The sequence below is a fragment of the Rhea pennata genome, chromosome 2 (assembly GCF_028389875.1).
Source record: "Rhea pennata isolate bPtePen1 chromosome 2, bPtePen1.pri, whole genome shotgun sequence".
NCBI classification, from domain to species: Eukaryota; Metazoa; Chordata; class Aves; order Rheiformes; family Rheidae; genus Rhea; species Rhea pennata.
Window position 1 is genome coordinate 164407042 of NC_084664.1, and position 6045 is coordinate 164413086.

Consider the following 6045-nt stretch of genomic DNA (forward strand, 5'->3'; position numbering starts at 1 on the left):
AGGGAGGGAAATGGGGTGGTTGTGGGGCTGGTTGAGCACCGTCAGCCCAAGGAGCTGTGCAGGAGAGATGGGAAAGCAGCTCTGCAGCAGTGGCAGGGATGAGGGAGGGGGAAGCTGGGGCTGTGACCCTGAGAGCGGTGTCCCAAGGGAGCCGGGGCTCTGGGCAGAAATTTCAGCCCGTTGTCTTCGCCCCGGTGCCAGCCAAGCTGGTCCAGTGTGTGTTGGAGTGCACCTCTCCCAGGCTGCTGCATGGGAGTTGGATGAGCTTGCTCCTGCAGCTGGGACCCAGTGCCAAGCGTGGGGCACCAGTGGGGAGCGGCTGGCCAAACCGGGCACTGGGGCAGGTGGGGAGCCACTCGGCTGGAGTGGAGGGATGCAGCGGGATGTGCAGCCGGCAGGCAGCGTGTAGCCTGTGCAGGCATAGGTCGATGGCAGCTGGCAAGGAGAGTGGCATGTGCGTGCATGGGACTGCGCAGAGTGGGGCCAAGCTGGACCACGCTCTCCAGCTCAGGATGAGTGGGGACGGGTGTGCACAGGGGCCACAGCTCCGCAGGGGGCATGGCTATAGCTGTGCTGAGGCCCAGAGAGGATGGTCTGAGGCGTGTGCAGGGCAAAGTGTGTGCAGAGTCTGACTGAGGAGAGGGTGGTGGCACAAGTGGACAGCTGGGTGGGAAGGGTCCACTCCAAGGGTGGTGGTGGAAGGACCCAAGAGAGGAACAACTTTGGGATTACAGCGGTGGAACGGTGCTGCTGGAGGGACATCCCCTGAGGAGCACAGCATGGGGGAGCACCAGGAGCTGTGCAGTTGCGAGATGGAGACTGCACGGGCAACCAGCAAGATGGAGTAGGAGGGACATGGGACAGTGGGCCAGGCTGGGAGGACCTCTGAGAGGGACAAAGGAGTCGATGTGGGGAGCAGAGCTTGGCTCTCTCTCAGGGATGAACTTGTTACCAAACATGCTGAAGGTAGTAGGAAAGAACCTAGGGAGCGAAGGGGATTTACTCATGGGACTGTGGATATTGAGAGGAGAGGCCAAGAGGCAGGAGAGCTGCAGGCAGAGCTGCCTGGGCTGAGCAGGAGCGGGGAGATTCACATATGCCCACCCTGTGGGTCACTCCCATAGCTGGTACTAGCTGCTCAGTCTTCCCAGAAGTTGGCCTCTGCACCTCCCACCTCCCTCAGTTGCTGGCATCTGGACCTGTGAGGTTTGTGCTCCTGCTCCAGTGGGTCCAACATGCTTGCTGGTACTCAGACCTCTATCCTACTTGACAGCTAGTCCAGGTTGAGTTTGCCTCACACACACAATCAGAATGGAGAGTACATCCACAGAGAAGATAGTTAGAAATGGGATTTAATGACCCTGTGGGATAGACTGCAGTGATCAGTGCCAGGCTCAGAAAAGTGTACTGGCCAATTCCCTATTCATACTCACTCAGCCTCTTTAGCTGCTTCTCCTCTTCTCCCGTGCTTCCTTGCCATTCCACGTTGATGCCTCCTTTTCCCCACCTTTGACCCTGCCCCTAAACACCCCATGGTAATTCTTGTAGATACCCACCATCCTGCTAAAATATCCAACAATAAATTCTGCACAGTGCCCCAATGCTCTTCCCTTGCATCCTGCAATAAGGCCCGTATCCTTTTGGAAAACAACCCCTTTAGTTTGCAAGATGTTCTGGGAAGAGTCTTGTCTTGGTGGGTTCTATTCTGGGGCCAAGGTTCTGATCATTCTCCTTGGACAGCCATGGGGAGTAGTGGAGTCTGGGTGCTTTCAATGCTTAGATTAGTCCTCTGCTCCTCGCATGGTGTTTGCATTCCATCTGGACAGCCTAAGTGACACCTCACCGGTGACAAGAGGGCCTGGGGAAGAAGCATTCGAGGGCAGAAGGGGGCATGTCCCTCTGTGGCTGTTTCACACCATGATGCTGAGGTCTCCTCTGGCTTAGGGAAGCTCAAGTCTGGTCTAGGTGAGGCAAAAGCACCTTTGCCAACAGACAGCCAACTTGATGAGAAGGGCTTCAAACTAGGAACGGTGGTGAGGGAGCAAATGACCAACGGCCAAGTCAGGAAGTGGTGGATGGCGCTGGCAAGCAAAAGGTGCAGGTGTGGACAAGACAGACTTTATAATCAGCAATTCAGGGCTGAAGAGGACCATCTCAAGCATATGCACATAACCAAGGGAGGACAACATGATGGGGAAAGCTCTCATATCTTTTCTGGGAAATCATCACACTTGGGTGCCTCTCTGAAGTGCCTGTACACTAATGCAGACAGCATGGGGGAAAATGGGAGCAATTAGGGATTTGTGTGCAGTTACAGGGCTATGATCTCACTGAGATCATGGAGATGTGGTGGGATAGTTGACACAGTGGGAGTGGTGTGATTGATGGATACAGGTTCTTAGGATGGACAGACTGCCAAGATGAGGAGGGAGAGTTGCCCCTTCATGTAGGAGAGCAGTGGGAATTCATGGAGCTCTGCCTGGGGACAGGTGAGGGGTTGGCTGAGAGTCATGGATTATGGGTCAGGATTAGTGGGTGGACCAGCACAGGTAACATCATAGTGGGTGTTTGCTATAGACTACCTGATCAGGAAGAAAAACATTAAATGTGGTCCTCTTCGGACAACAGGAAGAAGTCTCATGTTTTCAGGCCCTGATCCTCATGGAGGTCTTTTACCACCCTGGTATCTGCTGGAGGGACAAGGTGGTAGGGCATAATCAATCCACATGATTTCTGGAGTGCATTGGTGTCAAAGTTCTAACTCAGGTGATCAAAGATTTGATGAGGAGAGGTGCTCTACTGGATCTCATACTCACAAACAAGAAGAATTTATGAGGAATGTGAAAGTTGGGCAGCCTTGGCTTCATTACCCTTGAAATGGTAGAGTTCAGGATTCTGAGAGAAGGAAAAAATGGAAATAGCAGGATCACAGTGCTGAACTTCAGAAGAGCAGACTTTGGCCTGATCAGAGACCTGCTTGGAAGAATCCCAGGGGATATGGCCATAGAGGGAATAAGATTCCAAGGGAGCTGGCTGATATTCAAGGATCACCTCCTCCAAGCTCAAAATTGGTCCATCCCAATGAGCAGTAAATCAATTAAAGGCAGCAGGGATGAGGCTAGGAAAGCCAAAGTACATCTGGACTTGAATCTGGTGAGGGACATGAAATGGTTGAATATGGGGACAGGAATATGAAGTGCCTTTGCAGGTACATCAGCAGCAGAAGGAGGACAAGGAAAAATGTGGGCCCACTACTGAATGGGGCAGGAGCCCTGGTGACAAATGACATAGAAAAGGCCAAGGTACTCAGTGGCTTCTTAGCTTCAGTCTTGCTGGAAAGACTGACCATCAGAAATCCCTGGCCTCCACGACCTGTGGAAAAGTCTAGAGCAAGAAGGACTTGCCCTAGGGGCAGGAGATTCAGGTTAGTACACATTTAAACAAATAGGATGTAATCATCTTCATGAGTCCTGGCAAGATGCGTTCAGGAGTGCTGATGGAGCTGGCCACTGTCCTTGGAAGGCCACTCTTGATTAGCTTTGAAAGATCAGAGTGTTCAGGAGAGATTCCCAGGGACTAGAAGAGAGCAACTCTCACCCCTACCTTCAAAAAGGGCAAGAGTGAGGATCTGAGGAACTACAGGCTGGTCAGCCTCACAGCAATCCCTGGGAAGGTGATGGAGCGAATCCCCCTGGAGGCTGTTTCCAAATATATGAAGGACAAGCAGGTGATTAAGTGTAATCAGCATGGATTTATGAAAGAAAAATCATGTTGAGCGACCTGATAGCCTTCTATGATGAAATTACTAGCTCCATGGATGAGGATGTTGTACTGGTACTGGCTTTTGACACTGTCTCCTATCATATCCTCATAGACTCACTGATGAAGAAGAGTTTAGATAAGTGGTCAGTGAGGAGGACTAGAAACTGAATGAACTGCTGGGCTTAGAAGGTTGTGATCAGCTGAAAGTCAATCAGCTGAAAAGCAGCTTAGTAGAAAAGAACCTTGGGGTCCTGATGGACAATAAGTTGACCATGAACCAGCAACATATCCTCATGGCAAAGAAGGCCAATGGCATCTTGTGCTGTATTAGGAGGAGCATTAACAGCAGGGCGATCCTTCCCCTCTAGTCTGCACTGGTGAGGCCACATCTGGAGCACTGTGTCTAGTGCTGTGCTCCCCAGTACAAGAAAGACATGGACATAATAGAATGTGTCCAGTGAGGGGTTGTGAAGGTGACATTGGAGCATCTGACACATGAGGAGAAACTCAGAGAGCTGGGACTGCAACCAGGAGAAGGAGAGGCTCAGGAGGGATCTTATAAATGAGTAAAAATATCTGATGAGAGAATGTAAAGAAGATGGAGCCAGACTCTTCTCAGTGGTGCCCAGTGGAAAGACAAGAGGCAATGGTCAGGAAATCTTGTTTAAACAGGAAATACAACTTAAACATAAGAAAAGACCTTTTTTTTTTCTTTTTTTTTTCTTTTTTTTTTTTTTTTTTTACTGTGACAGTGACTGAGCATTGGATCAGGTTGTCCAGAGAGGTTGTGGAGTCTCCATCTTTGGAGAAATTCAATACCTGACTGGAAAAGGGCCTGATCAAGCTGTGCTGGTTGACCCTGCTTGAGCAGGGGGTGGACCAGACAATTTCCAGAGATCCCTGCTAGCCTCAGCCTTTCTATGGCTCTGCTTCTGACTGCCAAGAGCTGGAGGTATCACCAGATTGTGCTGTTCCCAACCTCTTCCCCTGCACTTTCCAAAGCACTAGCTGCTGCTCACACCAGTTTCATGGTGCACCTGCCTTCAGTTTCCTCTAAGTGGTTCTCACACCTTTTCTGCCAGATAAAAGTCTTTAGAAGCACTCAGAACATTTCATACTTGCTGCAACTTAACCTCTTCTTGACTTCCTTGACAATTTAAGTGGATCACTTCAAGCCTCTCATAAGGCATTTTCCATAATTCTCTGCTCAACTGTGTGGTCCTTTTTCAGCCAGCTCCTGCAGCATTGCCAGCCCTCCAGGAGTGTTCCAGCCCTGAGCCCTGGGGAGTTTGCTGCTCCCAGATGAGTGGGGCATTTGGGGACTCCCATACCCCTATGCACCAGTGTCCTGCTCACCCCTTCGTACAACAACACGGCATGGTGAACCTGCTTTCCAGCAGCCCAGACTATGCGCTGCTCCAGGCAGTTTTTCTGCCATGAGGCAAACTTTGCTCAGCACGGAAATGCTGGTGATGGGGTTTTCACCTGGCCCAGCAAGGCTCGCCTGGTGCATCCTGCCCGGTCTGGACTAGCGTGAGACCTAGGCGGGATTTCAGGGTGCGGAGCAGTCCCCAGCCCCCCTCCTCCTCAGCATCTCGGTGCTTTTCTCTCTCCAGCCTGGTGTAGAGCCAGGCTTTGGCACTAGCTTGCAGAGGACTGTGCTGGTGAGAGGGAAAGTGTTGCAAGGTGGTTATAGGATGGTTTCCAGGGCTACAGAGATGATCAGAGGCCTGGAGCATCTCCCCTGTGAGGAACGACTGCAAGAGCTGGGGCTGTTTAGCCTGGAGGAGAGAAGACTGAGGGGGGATCTTATCAATATCTACAAATATCTAGAGGGAGGGGGGTGTCAAGAGGGTGGGGACAGACTTGTTTCAGTAGTGCCAAGCAACAGGACAAGAGGCAACAGGCACAAACTGAACACACAGGCGGTTCCACCTGAATATGAGGAAAAACTTTCCTCTGAAAGTGACCGAGCACTGAAAGAGGTTGCCCAGAGAGGTTGTGGAGTCTCCTTCTCTGGAGAGATTCAAAGCCCGCCTGGATGCAACCCTGTCTAACATGCTCTAGGTGACCCTGCCTGAGCAGGGGGTTGGACTAGACGATCTGCAGAGGTCCCTTCCTACCTCAAACATCTTGTGATTCTGTGGTTCACTGTGGCTGGGTTTGATATCAACCAGGTGCTGGGACAGCATAAGGGTCTATAATTCATGGCTTTGCCAAGGGCAGATGTAGTGCAATGATGTGGATCAGCCACTGACAACAGCAGAAGGGGCTGGGAGGTTT